Below are 17,974 nucleotides of genomic sequence, written 5' to 3'. Positions count from 1 at the left end.
CACATGGAGGCAAGGATGAATAAAAAATACTGAGGATGGGCCAGGCGCAGTGGCTCACGCCTGTAATCCCAGCACTTTGGGAGGCCGAGGTGGGAGGATCACGAGGTCAGGAGTTCGAGACCAGCCTGGCCAATATGGTGAAACCCCAACTCTACTAAAAATACAAAAATTAACTGGGCGTGGTGGTGGGCACCTGTAATCCCAGCTACTCAGGAGGCTGAGCCAGGAGAATTGCTTGAAACCAGAAAGCAGAGGTAACAGTGAGCTGAGATCATGCCACTGCATTCCAGCCTGGGTGAAAGAGCAAAACTCCTTCTCGTTGTTGAACTCTTGTTTCTCTGGGTCCATTTTTCTCATGTGGTTCAACAGAGGGACTTTTTATTAAGAACCAGGCTCCCCCCAACCAAAGAACCTAAAAGAGGGATATAGGAATCTGCGATGATTCTCACATTATGCCAGTTCATGCTTCACTTAGTCTTCTGGTTCACTGTAATTCTCTGCCAGGTTTCAAGGTGCTCTCCTTGGCTAAAGCCAGACCTCAGCTGCACTCCAGCCCTGTGACAAACCAAAAAGTCCCTCATCGTGCTGGACAAAGTCTACTTCAACGTATGGCCCATGACAGACAATAGCTCTCCATTTCAGGAAATACTTTCTAGTAGACTACAAGTATTACCAACAGACTTGGGGGAAACCCACAGGCCAGATTCCCATCAATAATATTTCTAACATTATTGGAAATGTAGGAATTTCTAACATTATTAGAAATGGGAATAATATTTACTATAATAATATAGATATAATAATATAGTAATAAAATATTTTATACATTTATAAAATATAAAATGTATAAATTTATAAAATATATAACATAAATAATTTATAAAATTTATAAAATAATTTATATTGAATTTTATCATTTATAAATATAAATTTCTATTTATAATTTATTATTAAAAATAATTTATAAATTTATAAAATGATATTATATAATAATATTGATGGGGATAATATTCCATCAGTAATATCAGTAACATTTCCAAGAAAAGAGGTTTCCTGAAGTTATTACTTGTACCAGATACCTTGGCTAGGTCAAGATGCCCCTTGGGCACCACTCCACACCTGCTCAGCCTCACCTGTTTCTCTTTGCATCTATTGCTGTTGGGACTAGTACTGTGTAGGATCTGATCAGCAGGTGCAACCTAACAGCACCCAGACCAGGGCCCCCACTGCCAGCCCTGGTAGGGTAGTTGACACATGGGAACCAGCTTGGTGTTCCCAGATGATGATAACTACTAAATTATCATCTTTCTAATAATCTCCATAGGGTTTTAATATTTTAATCATTAATACTCTATAGGACAAAACTTTGATCATTGGAAAAATGGATCCAGTGGATAAAGGCATCCCCTCTGTTCTTTCTCTGGGCTTATGACTTCAAGACATCTCAGGCAGCCCCATGAGATTGGACACAGGAGCTGTGACCAGCTCAACGAAACAGCTCTGTAATCGACTCTCTTTCCTTCCTTGCTTCACTCCCATCCTTCATTCCTGCTCCTAGGTCATATGCTAAAATAAAGCATGTGAAGTATGACCTCAAGCTTTAACTATGTGGCTGTATCAGCTTTCCAGAGAACCCAGGCTAAGATACTAGTCTATCAGCAGTCCCAGTGTGATGATGAGTAAATCATTGATTTCCCAACCTTTGAACATTTTATATGATAGAAATATAAACTCTACTAAGCCTTCTCAAATTCCAATTCCATCACATCATCTGCCTGAACAACAAACTACAACTTCTTCTGCCATCATTTCAACTCCTCAGCTGTTCCCTTTCCATTTCTACTTTATTAACGTTTATTGGAAAGTCCCCTTGGGGTTACATTCAAGGCTGTCCGTCTTCTCCCTCCTTCCCTGCCCTTCACCAGCTATATCCCCTCCCCCAGACCCAAGCTTCCCTGTTGCTGTCACTCTACGTGTAAGGTGCTCATTCTGCCACCAGGACTTCCATTCATTAACTGTACCTAGTTAGGTTGCCTCCCATCACACCATTACTCCACCTCCCTTCAACAGCAAGATGTTGTTGAACATGGCATACAGCTGGCACTGTCAAATCCCCTTTACAAGCCAGATGCAGTGCTGTGCTCCTGTAGTCTCAGCTACTCAGGAGGCTGAGGCAGGAGGATTGCTTGAGCCCCAGAGTTCAAGGCCAGCCTGAGCAACATAACAAGACCTCATCTCTTAAAAAAAATTCCCCTTTACAGAAAAAGAGAGAAAAACTGTACAACTGTTATTTTGCTGTAATAAGTCTGCTATTTTAAAAGGATGTCCCAGCCTAGGAAACATGGAAAAACCCCATCTCTACAAAAAAATTAAAAATTAGCTGGGCATGGTGGCATGTGCCTATAGTCCCACTACTCAAGAGGCTAAGTAAGGCCTGAGGGTTGCATGAGCCCAGAAGGTATGCAGGTTCACAGGAGCTGCAGTGAACCATGATCACACCACTGTGCTCCAGCCTGGATGACAGAGTGAGACCCTGTCTCAAAAAAAAAAAAAAAAAACAAGATGTCATTTGGAACTTATTTTCAAAAAATACATGTTTGTAATGGTTTTTATCATCATAGTAGAATATTAGAATATTACCTACACATCATTTGGCAATTGAGGAAGTTGCTTTTTCCTTTTCTGTGGATATTTTGTCTCCACCCACAACTGAACTAGGACTTTATTTCTCTTGCTCTTTTCTGCTCACAGCCTCAGATCATCAACCGAGTCTGCGCATCTAGAGTGGTGCATCACACACGAAGGTACTTGCTCAGTGTGTTGGGAAGTGTGCAGGGGACCTAGCCACAGCTAAGGCCAGACAGGCATCGGAAAAACTGGCCTGGTCACTCTTCCAACCACTGTTCTAGGATTCCATGTTCATCTCTCATCACTTGTGGGGATAAATAGTTGCTAATAAGATGAAATCATAACTCTGACTTTTAAGCCATAGGAAACATTTTCCAGACACGCATATGCACACATATATATTTATGTATGTATGCATGTGTGTATATATATATTTTCCCACCACTTTCCTGGAGGCAAAGGCGGTGCCTGTGGATTAAACTCAGCTTTGTAGCCATTTAACAATTGCCTTAAGTGGGAGTTTTATAAAAACATCTAATTGAGGCCAGGTGCAGTGGCTCCTGCCTGTAATCCCAGTGCTTTGAGGGGCCAAGGCAGGAGGATTGCTGGAAGCCAGGAGTTTAAGACCACCCTGAACAACATAGCAAGACCCATCTCTTAAAAAAAAAAAAAAGCTAAAAATTTTAAAAATCAAAATTTTAAAAATCTAATGATATTTACTAATTCTTCCCACTCCCTACTTGCCTGTCTCCTGTCATGTAAAGGCTGTCTCCTCTCTTTCAATTGTTTAGCCTCCAAAGCTGGAATCCTCCCCAATTTCTCTTTCTCTCACATATCATGCCCATCCCATTAGCAAGTCCTATGAGTTGTAACTTCAAAGAGACCTAAATATGACACTCCTCACCACCCTGGTCCAAACCACCATCATCCTTCCCCTGAACTGTATTTGAATCACTTTCTAAATATTCTCACTGTCTCTACCTTCACCTCCCTTTTAGCCCATTCTCAACATAGCAGCTTTACAATCTTATTAAAATAAAAGGCAGGCCAGGTGCAGTGAATCATGCCAGTAATCCCAGCACTTTGGAAGACCAGGGCAGGAGAATTGCTTCAGCCCAAGAGTTCGAGAGCAGCCTGGGCAACAAAGCAAGAACTCATCTCTACAAAAATAAAATAAAAATAAAAAATTAGCCAAGCATGGTGGCATGCACCTGTAGTCTCAGCTACTTGGGAGGCTGAAACTGGTGGATTGCTTGAGCCCAGGAGTTTGAGGCTGCAGTAAGCTATGATCACACCACTGCACTCCAGCCTGGGCAACAGAGCAAGACCCTGTCTTTAAAAAACAAAACACATTCACTGGGCAAGATGGCCGAATGGGAACAGCTCTGGTCTGCATCTCCCAGTTAGACCAACATAGAAGGTGGATGATTTCTGCATTTCCAATTGAGCCTCCTCTGGTGATACCCAGGCAAACAGCGTCTGCAGTGGACCTCCAGCAAACTCCAGCAGACCTGCAGAAGAGGGGCCTGGTTTTCCTTCCTAGTTAGAAGGAAAACTAAAAAACAGAAAGCAATAACACCAACATCAACAAAAGACGCCCATGCAAGAATGTCATCCAAAGGTCATCAGCATCAAAGATCAACGGTAGATAAATCCACGAAGATGAGGAAAAACCAGCACAAAAATGCTGAAAATCCCAAAAACCAGAATGCCTCTTCTCCTCCAGAAGATCACAACACCTCACCAGCAAGGGAACAAAACTGGGGGAGAATGAGTTTGACGAATTGACAGAAGTAGGCTTCAGAAGGTGGGTAATAACAAACTACTCCGAGCTAAAGGAGCATGTTCTAATGCAATGCAAGGAGGCTAAGAACCTTGATAAAAGGTTACAGGAACTGCTAACTAGAATAACCAGTTTAGAGAAAAACATAAATTACCTAATTGAGAACATAAATGACCTGATGGAGCTGAGGAAACACAGCTCAAGAACTTCATGAAGTATACACAAGTATCAATAGCCAAATCGATCAAGTGGAAGAAAGGATATCAGAGATTGAAAATCAACTAATGAAATAAAGCGTGAAGGCAAGATTAGAGAAAAAGAATAAAAAGGAATGAACAAAGCCTCCAAGAAATATGGGACTATGTGAAAAGACCAAATCTACAATTGATTGGTGTACCTGAAAGTGATGGGGAGAATGGAAACGAGTTGGAAAACACACTTCAGGATATTATCCAGTAGAAATTCTCCAAACTAGCAAGACAGGCCAACATTCAAATTCAGGAAATACAGAGAACACCTTTAAGATACTCCTTGAGAGGAGCAACCCCAAAACACATAATCTTCAGATTCACCAAGGTTGAAACAAAGGAAAAAATGTTAAGGGCAGCCAGAGAGAAAGGTCAGGTTACCCACAAAGGGAAGCCCATCAGACTAACAGTGGATCTCTCTGCAGAAACCCTACAAGCCAGAAGAGAGTGGGGGCCAATATTCAACATTCCTAGAGAAAAGAATTTTCAACCCAGAATTTCATATCCAGCCAAACTAAGCTTCATAAGCAAAGAAGAAATAAAATCCTTTACAGACAAGCAAATGCTGAGGGATTTTGTCACCACCAGGCCTGCCTTACAGGAGCTCCTGAAGGAAGCACTAAATATAGAAAGGAAAAACCGGTACCAGCCACTGCAAAAACATACCAAAATATAAAGACCAATGACACTATGAAGAAACTGCATCAAATAATGTGCAAAATAACCAGCTAGCATCATGATGACAGGATCGAATTCACATGTCACAGTATTAACCTTAAATGTAAATGGACAGCTGGGTGCAGTGGTTCATGCCTGTAATCCCAGCACTTTGGTAGGCCGAGGCAGGCAGATTGCCTGAGGTCAGGAGTTCAACACCAGCATGACCAACATGGTGAAACCTCGTCTCTACTAAAAATACAAAAATTAGCCGGATGTGGTGGCGGGCACCTGTAATCCCAGCTACTTGGGAGGCTGAGGCAGGAGAATCACTTGAACCCAGGAGGTGGAGGTTGCAGTGAGCCAAGACCAGGCCATTGCACTCCAGCCTGGGCAACAAGAGTGAAACTCCATCTCAAAAAAAAAAAAGTAAACGGGCTAAATGCCCCAATTAAAAGACAGAGACTGGCAAATTAGAAAAAGAGTCAAGACCTATCTGTGTGCTGTATTCAGGAGACCCATCTCATGTGCAAAGACACACATAGGCTCAAAATAAAGGGATGGAGGAAGATTTACCAAGCAAATGGCAAGCAAAAAAAAGCAGGGGTTGCAATCCTAGTCTCTGATAAAACAGACTTTAAACCAACAAAGATCAAAAGAGACAAACAAGGGCATTACATAATGGTAAGGGGATCAATGCAACAAGAAGAGCTAACTATCCTAAATATATATGCGCCCAATACAGGAGCACGCAGATTCATAAAGCAAGTCCTTAGAGACCTACAAAGAGACTTAGACTCCCACACAATAATAGTAGGGGACTTTAACACCCCACTGTCAATATTACAGATCAACGAGACAGAAAATTAACAAGGATATCAGCTGAACTCAGCTCTGGATCAAGTGGACCTAACATACATCTACAGAACTCTCCACCCCAAATCAACAGAATATATATTCTTCTCAGCAACACAACACACTTTTTCTAAAATTGACTACAAAATTGGAAATAAAACACACCTCAGCAAATGTAAAAGAACAGAAATCATAACAAACAGTCTCTTAGACCACAGTGCAATCAAATTAGAACTCAGGACTAAGAAACTCACTCAAAACCACACAACTACATGGAAACTGAACAACCTGCTCCTGAATTGGGTAAATAACAAAATTAAGGCAGAAATAAATAAGTTATTTGAAACCAATGAGAACAAAGACACAATGTACCAGAATCTCTGGGACACAGCTAAAGCAGTGTTTAGAGGGAAATTGATAGCACTAAAACGCCCACATGAGAAAGTGGGAAAGATCTAAAATTGACACCCTAACATCACAATTAAAAGAACTAGAGAAGCAAGAGCAAACAAACTCAAAAGCTAGCAGAAGACAAGAAATAACTAAGATCAGAGCAGAACTGAAGGAGATAGAGACATGAAAAACACTTCAAAAAATCAATGAATCCAGGAGCTGCTTTTTTGAAAAGATTAACAAAATAGATAGACTGCTAGCCAGACTAATAAAGAAGAAAAGAGAGAAGAATCAAATAGACAAAATAAAAAATGATAAAGGGGATATCATCACTGATCCCACCAAAATATAAGCTACCATCAGAGAATACTATAAACACCTCTATGCAAATAAGCTAGAAAATCCAGAAGAAATGGATAAATTCCTGGACACATACACCCTACCAAGACTAAACCAGGAAGAAGTTGAATCTCGAATGGATCGAAACAAGTTCTGAAATTGAGGCAGTAATTAATAGGCTATCAACCAAAAAAGCAAAACAAAACAAAAAAGCCCAGGACCAGACGGATTCATACCCAACTTCTACCAGAGGTACAAAGAGGAGGTGGTACCATTCCTTCTGAAACTATTCCAAACAATAGAAAAAGAGGGACTCCTCCCTAACTCATTTTATGAGGCCAGCATCATCCTCATACCAAAACCTGGCAGAGACACAACAAAAAAAGAAAATTTCAGGCCAATATTCCTAATGAACATTGATGTGAAAATCCTCAATAAAATACTGGCAAACCAAATCCAGCAGCACATTAAAAAGCTTATCCACCATGATCAAGTCAGGTTCAACCATGGGATGCAAGGCAGGTTCAATATACACAAATCAATTAACATAATCCATCACATAAACGGAACCAATGACAAAAACCACATGATTATCTCAATAGATGCAGAAAAGGCCTTCGATAAAATTCAACACCCCTTCATGCTAAAAACTCTCAATAAACTAGGCATTGATGGAACGTATCTCAAAATAATAAGAGCTATTTATGACAAACCCACAGCCAATATCATATTGAATGGGCAAAAGCTGGAAGCATTCCCTTTGAAAATCTGCACAAGACAAGGATGCCCTCTCTCACCACTCGTATTCAACATAGTATTGGAAGTTCTGGCCAAGGCAATCAGGCAAGAGAAAGAATTAAAAGTTATTCAAATAGGAAGAGAGGAAGTCAAATTGTCTCTGTTTTCAGATGACATGATTGTGTATTTAGAAAACCCCATCGTCTCAGCCCAAAAACTCCTTAAGCTGATAAGCAACTTCAGCAAAGTCTCAGAATACAAAATAAATGTGCAAAAATCACAAGCACTTCTATACACCAATAATAGACAGAGAGCCAAATCATGAGTGAACTCTCATTCACAGTTGCTACAAAGAGAATAAAATACCTAGGAATATAACTTACAAAGGATGTGAAGAACCTCTTTAATAAGAACTATAAACCACTGCTTGTCAAGGAAATAAGAGAGGACACAAACAAATGGAAAAACATTCCATGCTCATAGATAGGAAGAATCAATATTGTGAAAATGGCCATACTGCCCAAAGAAATTTATAGATTCAATGCTTCCCATCAAGCTACCATTAACTTTCTTCACAGAATTAGAAAAAACTACTTTAAATTTCATATGGAACCAAAAAAAGAGCCTGTATAGCCAAAGCAATCCTAAGCAAAAAGAACCAAGCTAGAGGCATCACGCTACCTGACTTCAAGCTATACTACAAGCCTACAGTAAACAAAACAGCATGGTACTGGTACCAAAACAGATATATAGAACAATGGAACAGAACAGAGGCCTCAGAAATAAGGTGTGTGCATCTGCAACCATCTGATCTTTGACAAACCTGAAAAAAACAAGCAATGGGCAAAGGATTCCCTTTTTAATAAATGGCGTTGGGAAAACTGGCTAGCCATATGCAGAAAACTGAAACTGTACCCCTTCCTTACACCTTATACAAAAATTAACTCAAGATGGATTAAAGACTTAAATGTAAGACCTGAAACCATAAAAACTCTAGAAGAAAACCTAGGCAATATCATTCAGGACATAGGAGTGGGCAAAGATTTCATGACTAAAACACCAAAAACAATTGCAACAGAAGCCAAAATTGACAAATGGGATCTAATTAAACTAAAGAGCTTCTCACAGCAAAAAAAACTATCATCAGAGTGAACAGCATGGGAGAAAATTTTTGCAATCTATCCATCTGACAAAGGGCTAATATCCAGAATCTTCAAGGAACTTAAACAAATTTACAACAGAAAAACAAACAACCCCATCAAAAAGTGGGCGAAGGATATGAACAGACACTTCACAAAAGAAGACATTTATGCAGCCAACAAACATGAAAAAAAGCTCATCATCACTGGTCATTAGAGAAATGCAAATCAAAACCACAATGAGACACCATCTCATGCCGGTTAGAATGGCGATCATTAAAAAGTCAGGAAACAACAGATCCTGGAGAGGACGTGGAGAAATAGGAACGCTTTTACACTGTTGGTGGGAGTATAAATTAGTTCAACCATTGTGGAAGACAGTGTGGTGATTCCTCAAAGATCTAGAACCAGAAATACCATTTCACCCAGCAATCCCTTTACTAGGTATATACCCAAAGGATTATAAATCATTCTACTATAAAGACACATATGCCAGCACCAGGCATGATGGTTCATGTCTGTAATCTCAGCACTTTGGGAGGCCGAGGCGGGTGGATCACGAGATCAGGAGATTGAGACCATCCTGGCCAACATGGTGAAATCCTGTCTTTACTAAATATTAGCTGGGCATGGTGGCACATGCCTGTAATCCCAGCTACTCAGGAGGCTGAGGCAGGAGAATCGCTTGAACCAGGGAGTCGGAGGTTGCAGAGAGCTGAGATTGTGCCACTGCACTCCAGCCTGGGGGACAGAGGGAGACTCTGTCTCAAAAAAAAAAAAAAAGCACATATACAAGTATGTTTATTGCAGCACTATTCATTCACAATAGCAAAGACTTGGAACCAACCCAAATGCCCATCAATGATAGACTAAATAAAGAAAATGTGGCACATATACACCATGGAATACTATGCAGCCATAAAAAAAAATTTAATGTCCTTTGCAGAAACATGGATGAAGTTGGAAACCATCATTCTCAGCAAACTAACACAGGAACAGAAAACCAAACACCGCATGTTCTCACTCATAAGTGTGAGTTGACAATGAGAACACATGAACACAGGGAGGGTAACATCACACACTGGGGCCTGTCGAGGTGATGGGGGGTAAGGGGAGGGATAGCATTGGTAGAAATACCTAATGTAGATGATGGGTTGATGGGTGCAGCAAACCACCGTGGCACATGTATACGTATGTAACAAACCTGTGTGTTCTGCACATGTATCCCAGAACTTAAAGTATAATAATAAAAAAATATATTTTATATATATATAATATATATGTATAGTCAGCTCATGTCACTCCTCTGCTCAAAGCCTGCAAAACAATGGCCCTCAACTCATATAAAGTAAGAGCCAAAGTCCATAAGACATTCTATAAGCCTGTAAAGTTAGAAGGTGGTCCCAAGACAACTCTCACTTCTGACACCAATTGCAAGTTCTGGGGTCCCCAAGACTACCCTCAATTTTTGATAACTCATTGAAAATATTCACAGAGCTCACTGATAGTTATTATACCCATGGTTATGGTTTCTTACAGGGAAAGAATACAGATTAAATTCACCAAGAGAAGAGACGCATGAGGCCAAGTGCAAGAGAGTTCCACACGTGGAGCTCCCAGGGGTCCTTTCCCAGTGGAGCAACAAATAGCACTGTCTTCTCCCAGCCATGATGCATGATGTTGCACACAGAGTATGGCCAACCAGGAAAGGTCATCTGAGCCTTGGTATCTAGAGCTTTTCTTCAGGCTCACTACATAGATATTGTCGACTGTCTTCATGGCTGATGTTTTGTTTTCCTCCAGAAATCAAAACTTTCTCCAGAAATCAAACTGATATGATATGACCTAAGGCCCCCATCATATTGTTTCACAATCCAGTGTACCCCAAGGCCCCAAGATAAAAAAAACACTTTTACCAGGCAGGACATTGCAAGGCCACAGAGATCACCTCCCAGGAGCAGAGAGCCAAGGCCAGACCTCTCTTTGGGTAAGATTAACCCTTTACTACACAAGGCCCTGTGAGGTCAGGCTCGCTGTGGCCTCATTGGCCAACATTCCCCCATTTTCTCTTTTCAAAGTTATCACTTTGCAACCAATCCCAGAGGGTTGACAAGAATTGCATGCCCTGGTTCTGGACAAAAATATAGTTACAATCAAGGATTCATCAGGCTGCACTCAGGCCCACTTCCTTGTTGCTAAAAGTCAGCTGGCACCAGATCCTGCCCATTTGCATCCTCGTTGTTCCTATAGACAGGATATCTAACATTAGAATCATAATGCTTTTGGTTAAGGATTGCTTAAGATGTTTTTCAGACCCCGAATTCTAGCAGCCAGTTTGAAGACCCCCACAGAGGAACAGGGTCAGCCTGAGAACACAGCTTCTTCCTCTCCCTGTCTCGTGACTTCACCCTTCACTCTTCTACCAGTCAACAATCTCAACACTTCAGCCCACTCCAAAACCTTTAAAAACCCTAACTTCCAAACTCCTTGGGGAAACGGACTTGAGATTTCCTCCCATCTCCTCGTTCAGTGACCCTAGGATTGAACCCCTTTCTCTGCTGCAACCTGGCGACATGCTGTGTGCATGGGGCAATGAACTTATCAGTGTTACAACTTCTCTCCAGCCACACCAGCCTCCTTGCTCTTCCAACACATTCAGGACACCCCAATTTAGGGCTTTCATACTTGCCATTCCCTCTGAGTGCCACCCCTATTCCACCTGTGAATACATGGGCTTCTCCAGATCTTCCAGGTCTCTGCTCAGGATTCCTCTGCTAGTGAGCTCCTTCCCCATCACCCTACTGAAAATAGCGACCCCATTAGCACACACCAGCCTTCCCGAGCTGCTCTCAACTTCATGTTCTCCATGCCACTCAGCATTGCCCGTTAAGTGTTTGTTTGCCACCCATCTCATCCATACAGGGCAGGAAAAATAATTTTCTCCTCCACCCTTCCTGAGTTCTTAGCTGAGCTTCTCTGTAACAAAAGACAGATTAACAAGAGAAAAACAAACAGTAGTTTAATAGCATATATTCCTCTTGTATCCATGGGAGATAAATCAGAGAGATGAGTAATCTCTAGAATAGATCTCAAAGGTGTAATTTAAACTACAAAGAAAGAAAGTGTAGGGAAAGACCCAGTTAAGATGAGATGGCCAGAAAAATCATCATAAAACGAAGGTATATTCTCTTCAGTCTGAAGACTGAAGTCCGTGCTTTCTCTGACAAGAGACTTCTCTGATTTAGTCATCCTTCTCTTCCTAGTGCAGAAGAAGACACACTTACAAATGGAGATTTCCTTTGTAGATGTAAATTTCTCTTCCAGAAGACTAACTTTTCAGGGCTTCTCCTGTGTCTGCAGTTTCTCAAAATAATCAAATCAACATAATCCTTTAAGCCAAAGGGCATATTTTGGGATGGCATATGCTAATCTCCTACAGTCACAGTTTGGGATGGCATGTCCTGAGCCCCCTCATGCAAGACACTGTAAACTCTGGCTGGCTAGGATCCTCCCTCAGCTGATTTGTTCACCACTCTGAGCATCTAGAACAGCGCTCAGCGCAGAGTACATGCTCAATAAATATTCAGTGAATGAACGATTCTACATGCCTCTGAAGGACAAATGAGGAACTAGCTGCCGTATGGGGTGAGGAAACAGCTCCTCCAGGAGTTGCCCTTGTCTCTGTTGGACATTAATGAGATAAAATCCATTTTAAGTGCTAAAGAAAGAAGTACTGTAAGTTGATTTTATACTTACTTCCTGGTGGAGATTGCCTGTCTTTGGAGCCTGGAAGTCTCTGGTTCCCGGTGGATTTTGTTCTTTTCTTTTCTCCTTCATTTACCTGCTGGTGATTTTCCAGGGAATTATAAATGATGCCAGTGTTTGAGAGCCGGGAGAGCTGGGCTGGAGGATCTGTCAGGTCCTGACCAGTTCTAAAAGTCCAGATCCAAGCGTACAAACAATTCCTCTTGTAGTTTTCCCACCTCTCACTGTCACTCTGCTTTCTTCCTCCCTTCCTGGTCCCTGCTGCCCTCTGACATCTCCCCTGAAGCAGTCCCTGGAGCCCTGTCTAAGGTATGGGAGAAAGGGGCCGGTCTCACACCTGCTTCTTTGTGTCAGTTTTCCCTTCGAGGACTCTGGACTCCGAGGACCTCTAAGAGGGAGGCACAGCTGATAACCACTATGCACTGTGGAAGCCACCTTTGTGGTCCCACAGGAAAATTATGAGGTCACAGAGCTCTGAGGCCCCTTGCCACCCACTGTCCTCACTGCCTGCTAGGTCTCTCCCAGATCCTCAGGCAGCTGCTGACTGCCACCACAACAGACCCCTCACCTCCACTCTGATGGCAAAACTGCCCCCTGCCAATCCCTCTCCACCCCCCTTAAAACCTCACCTATCGCAGCAGCTGACATCAGCCAGTGTGAGGCAAAGATGAGCTGAGCAACAAAGTCATGGCTGGGCACCATGGCTCACACCTGTAATCCCAGCACTTTGGGAGGCTGAGGTGGTAGGATCGCTTGAGACCAGGAGTTTGAGACCAGCCTAGACTTGTGAGACCCCCATCTCTATTTTAATTATTTTAAAAAGAAAAAAAAAAGTCAGAAGGCCTGCATCACAGCCAAGTGCCAAACCTCCCCAGAAGGCTTATGCTCTTACCCTCCACAAGTTATTTGAAGTATAATTAACAAATAAGCACGCATGCAGTGGCTCACATCTGTAATCCCAATATTTCGGGGAACCAAGGTGGGAGGATCACTGGAGGTCAAGAGTTTGAGACCAGCCTGAGGAATATAGTGAGACCTCATCTCTACATAAAATACAAAAATTAGCTGGCTCTGGTGATGCACACCTTAGCCATTTAGGAGCCTGGGGAGAAGGATCACTTGAGCCCAGGGACTCAAGGCTGTAGTAAGCTATGATGGCACCACTGCACTTCAGCCTGGGCAACAGAATGGGATCCATGTCTCCAAAAAAACAACAAAAAAAGTATATACTTAAGATACACAACATAATGTTTTGATATATGTATGCATTGTGAAATGATTATCACAATTAAGCTAATTAGCATATCCGTCGCTTCACAGTTACCTTTGTGTAGTGTGGGGTGTGTGTGTGTGTGTGTGTGTGTGTGTGTGGTGAGACAACTTAAGATCTAACCTCTTAGCAAATTTCAAACATAGAATACATTATTATTAATCCTATAGTCACCATGCTGTACCTTAGATCTCCAGAACTTACTTATTCATCTTATAACAGAAAGTTTGTGCCCCTTAACCAATAGCTCCTCATTTCCTCTACCCTCCCGTTGGTCCAACCTCTGGTAACAACCCCCTACTTTCTGTTTCTACGAGTTTGACTTTTTTAGATTCCACATATAAGTGACATCAGCATTTGTCTCTCTGTGCCTGTCTTATTTCACTTCACAAAATGTCCTCCAGGTTCAATGGTGTCACAAATGACAAAATGTCTTTCTTTTAAAGATTAAATAATAGGCCAGGCATGGTGGTTCATGCCTGTAATTCCAGCACTTTGGGAGGCCAAAGCCGGCAGATCATTTGAAGTCAGGAGTTCGAGGCCAGCCTGGCCAACATGGTGAAACCCTGTCTCTACTAAAAATACAAAAATTAGCCAGGCGTGGTGTTGTGTGCCTGTAGTCTCAGCTACTTGGGAGGCAGAGGCAGGAGAATCACTTGAAGCCGGGAGGCAGAGGTTGCAGTGAGCTGAGATCATGCCACTGACTCCAGCCTGGGTGACAGAGTAAGACTCTGTCTCAAAAAATAATAATAGTAATAATAATAATTAAGTAATACTTCATAATGTGTGTGTGTGTTTATGACATTTTCTTTATCCACTCATCCATTGATGGACACGTAGGTTGTTTTTATCATGGCTATTGTGAATAATGCTGCAATGAACTTGGAAGTGCAAATATCTCTTTGAGATAGTAATTTTCTTTCTTTTGGATATATACTGAGATTTGAGATTGCTGGATCATATGGGAGTTCTATTTTGAGTGTGTTGAGGAACCTCCCTATACTAATTGACATTCCCATCAAGACCGTTTCCCTTTTCCACACATTCTTGCCAATGCTGATCTTTTGTCTTTTTGATGATAGTCACCCTAACATGTGTGAGGTGATAGCTCACTCTGGTTTTGATTTGCATTTTCCTGATGGTTAGTGATATTAATTAAGTACATTTCATGTGCTCGTTGGCCATTTGTATGAATTCTTTGGGGAAATGTTTTTATCATTTTTTAACGGGGTTATTTGTTTTTTGGCTTCTGAATTATATGAGTTCCTTATATATTGTGGCTATTCACCTCCTATCAAATGGATAATTTGCAAATATTTTCTCCCATTCCATACGTTGCCTTTTCACGTCAATGATTATTTCCTTTGTTGTGTAGGAAGGTTCATACCCTTTAAAAGCCCAAAAGAATAACCTAGAACTCAAAAATTCTTCACCCTGGCCACACTTGGGCAGCTTTTTAAAAACTCTGATGCTTAGGCCTGTTCCAGACCAACAGAAGCACAAATCAGGGGCAGAGAGGAGGATGGGGCGGGTATGGGGGTCAGGCCTGGTGTTGTCTAAGCTCCCCAGAGGAGTCCAATTTACAGCCCAGGTGAGAACCCTGACCACTGCCACAAAGAAGCATCTATGACAGGCTCTCTGGGATTCCTGGGGATACAGCCACCTCCACCTATGAAGGATCAACGCTCTTGTTAATGACTCCAGTAAACCCCTTGTGCCCCCAAACTCTCCTCCACTCTACATCTTGGCACCTCTGCTCTGCCCAGTGGACTAAGGGGCAATATAAGGGTAAGGAGGCTCCAAGCAATATCATTTCAGATAATTTGAGAGGACTCTAAGCCAGAAGATGTTACTTGTTGTTTGTCCTTTACTAGCCACCCACAAACTCCTCCATACCCACCATCCTACACCTCACCTCTCTTGGCTTAGGAGAATCTGGGCCTGCAGTCTTGGTGGTAAAATGATGTTGAAAACCATCTGAGTGGTGACACTAATCAACCGCTCCGTGTGTCTGCTTGGGTATCAGCAGCATCTTCCCATGTGACACCAGGAAATGCTATCACCTGAATGGCCCTGTGTTCATCAGTCCTGCTTCGGTGAACCAAAAATGAAAGCCCAGACAACTCTTAGGACTCTCAGAGACACCAAATTATTCAAAGCACCTTACAGGAGAAAGTGGCACCCAGAGCAGTGGCTCACACCTGTAATCCCAGCACTTTGGGAGGCCAAGGTGGGAGGGTCACCTGAGGTCAGGAATTCGAGACCAGCCTGTCCAACACGGTGAAACCTCATCTCTACTAAAAATACAAAAATTAGCCAGGCGTGGTGGCAGGCGCCTGTAGTCCCAGCTACTCAGGAGGCTGAGGCAGGAGAATGGCGTGAACCTGGGAGGTGGAGCTTGCAGTGAGCCGAACTCATGCCACTGCACTCCAGCCTGGACGACAGAGCGAGACTCTGTCAAAAAAAAAAAAAAAGAAAAAGAAAGAAGAAAGAAAGAAAAGAAAGAAAGAAAGAAGAGAGAAAGGAAGAAAAATAAAGAAAGAAAGAAAAAAGAAAGAAAGAAGAAAGAGAGAGGAAGGAAGGAAGGAAGGAAGGAAGGAAGGAAGGAAGGTAGGTTGGTTTTGCAGCCCAACAGCTCTGGCCCCATCAACTGGGACTTTAACCAACAGCTCCTCATTTTCTCTGCAGATTGGGGCCAAAGGTCTGACCCCTTGAGATTTTCCTGATCTCTTGATGAGACCCCTGTGTTACATGTGTGTAGAGAAGAAAATGAAAAAGCCAACCAAAATCCGCTCACTCTTTTCCTCTAGACTAGAGCAACCAGATGATGTATAATAGATACCATCTTTCTTGCCTAAAATATAACTCTAAACAGGTGTCTGTGTGTGTGTGTTTGTGTGAGACAGAGAGAGAGAGAGTGTGTGTGTGTGTGTGTGTAGCCATCAGGCATAAACTTATTCAAGCTTGAGTATCTACATCTGTCACTTACCCACATCTGTACATATCCTCCTAGCAGTCAATTCCTGTGACTGATCCTTCTTGGCCATTGTGCAGTGATAAAAGAAAAACTGCAGTCAAATTAAATTTAAAGCAGTTTAATTGAGCAATGAATGATGTGTGAATCAGGCAGCCCCCAGAATCACAGCAGATTCACAGAGACTCAAGCACAGCCACGTGGTGAAAGAAGATTTATAGACAAAAAAGAGAGAAATGACGTACAGAAATTGGAAGTGAGGTACAGAGCGGTTGGATTGGTTACAGGCTGGCACTTGACGTATTTGAACACAGTTTGAACACTCAGCAGTGTATGAATGGTTGAAGTATGGCCGCTGGGATTGGCCAAGGCTTAGCTATTGTTACAGGTGCATACTATGAAGTTAGGGTTTCAATTTTGTCTGCCTATTAAGCTAGGTTACAGTTCATCCACAAGGACTCAAATATAGAAGTATGGAGTCCTTCTCAGGCCATATTTAGTTTGCTTTAAAAGCAGGCTTTGACACAGTGACCATTCCCTTTTTGAACCATGCTCTCCCTTGGTCTCCGTGATGTTGCTCTTCCCTGGCTCTCCTCTGAGCTCTCGGGCTGTTCCAACTCAGTCCTCTGCCTTCTCTGTCCATGTTGAGGCTCTTCCATGTTCTGCCTTTAACTCTTTTCTATCCACATCTCCCGGGGATTTCACCTATATATCCATAGATCTCTTATCACCTATGCTGTGACATTAAACCATCTCTCTCCTGCCCTTTCCTGAGTACAACATGCCCCCCAAACTCAACGTGCCACAAACTCATGATCTTCCTAGCCATCTAGATCTGCTGCCCCTCTTCTTGTGTCCTCAAGCTCAGTCAAGAACACAAGTGCCATCCATTCACTCTGGAGGAACCTGGGAATCATTCCAGCCTCCTTCATGTTCCCAAAATGCCCCATCCAATCAGGGACCTGATTCTGCCTCTTCTGCATCTCTCGTGTCCCTTTCCCCACTCTACCTCTGCAGTGAAACAATCTGACTTTACACCCTTGTCCTCTCCCTCCTGAATTACTGCAATTGTCTCTCAACAAGTCTCCTCTAGTCTCAGCAACCACCATCCTTCTCCACATGTTACCAAAGCAACAATTCTGAGGAGCAAACCTTGACCTGCTCTTCCACGGCCTGGGATCCAAG

At 42.4% G+C, this 17,974-nt stretch overlaps 1 long non-coding RNA gene across 3 annotated transcripts in view; it reads right to left on the bottom strand.

The window, feature by feature from the left end:
• The window catches only part of LOC134807146 (uncharacterized), a 63,990-nt gene extending 51,006 nt beyond the window's left edge, over positions 1–12,984 (bottom strand). Inside the window, exons 1-3 of one of the 3 annotated variants that reach the window (XR_010146838.1) lie at positions 12,883–12,978; positions 12,537–12,624; positions 11,784–12,143 (exon numbers count right to left, since the gene is read on the bottom strand). This is a non-coding gene — a long non-coding RNA (uncharacterized LOC134807146). Of the gene's footprint in view, positions 1–11,783; positions 12,144–12,536; positions 12,723–12,882 lie in introns of those variants that run through there. The other 2 variants (XR_010146836.1, XR_010146837.1) reach the window with 2 other exon arrangements.
• Positions 12,985–17,974: the final 4,990 nt, after the last annotated feature.

Source organism: Pan troglodytes, chromosome 8 (genome assembly GCF_028858775.2).
Source record: "Pan troglodytes isolate AG18354 chromosome 8, NHGRI_mPanTro3-v2.0_pri, whole genome shotgun sequence".
NCBI lineage: Eukaryota > Metazoa > Chordata > Mammalia > Primates > Hominidae > Pan > Pan troglodytes.
This window is presented reverse-complemented; position numbering and strand designations above follow the sequence as displayed.